Source organism: Cynara cardunculus (assembly GCF_001531365.2).
Source record: "Cynara cardunculus var. scolymus isolate 2C chromosome LG 17, CcrdV1, whole genome shotgun sequence".
NCBI classification, from domain to species: domain Eukaryota; kingdom Viridiplantae; phylum Streptophyta; class Magnoliopsida; order Asterales; family Asteraceae; genus Cynara; species Cynara cardunculus.
The window spans coordinates 17,239,317-17,240,436 of NC_037544.1; positions in this window are offsets into that span (position 1 = coordinate 17,239,317).

Genomic DNA, 1,120 nt, shown 5'->3' on the forward strand with positions numbered 1-1,120 from the left:
AACACCTTCAGTTTCTTAACCTCTTTCAGTTGCTGAATTTGAGACTCCTTTGGCAATAGTCCCTATTGCTGAAGAAACTTCTGCTGAAGTCTCATCTTTCATACCTGAACTCTCTTATTCAGATGAAGCTCCTTTACCAGCTCAGCGATGAACTAAAAGCCATCCCATTCATCAAATTCTTGGTGATATAGATGCAGGTATCAAGACACGTCGTGGTCTAGGTAGTATCTGTCTCTTTGTCAACTTTCTTTCCTTAGTTGAACACAAGAAAATCAATGAGGCTATCTCCAACCCTAGTTGGGTTCTTGCTATGCAAGAAGAGCTCATTGAGTTWGATAGGAACAAAGTCTGGTACCTTGTCCCACGTCCATCAGACAAATCTGTGATAGGCACCAAATGGGTCTATTGCAACAAGTTGGATGAAGATGGTGTGGTAACCCACAATAAGGCTCGACTTGTTGCTCAGGGTTATAGACAAGAACAAGGAATCGACTAAAACGAAACCTTCGCACCAGTGGCTAGACTCGAAGTAATTCGACTCTTTCTAGCCTTTGCTGCCCATAGAGACTTCAAGGTCTTTCAGATGGATGTAAAGAGCACTTTCCTTAATGGAAAACTTCAAGAGGAAGTTTATGTTGAACAACCTCCAAGTTTTTTTGACCCTAAGTATCCTAACCACGTCTATGGGTTGGATAAAGCTCTTTATGGGTTAAAGCACGCTCCTCGTGCCTTGTATGATACCCTTTCTTCTTTTCTCATCTCTGGGAAATTCTCTCGTGGAAAGATTAACCAGACCTTATTTCTTAGAAAAATTAAAGGTCACATCATTCTCGTCCAAATTTATGTCGATGATATTATTTTTGGTTCCACTAATCCCTCTTTATGTTTTCGTTTCGCTGAACGCATGAAGAAAGAATATCAGATGAGCATGATAGGAGAACTAACATTCTTTTTAGGTCTTCAGATCAAACAAAATGATAAAGGAATCTTTATCAACCAAAGTAAGTATGTTCGAGACATGTTGAAGAAGTTTGATCTATCCAACAGTTAATCTATGAAAACTCCTATGGCTCCTCCTCTCACTCTTAATAAGGATCCAAACGGAAAGCCTGTAAATATG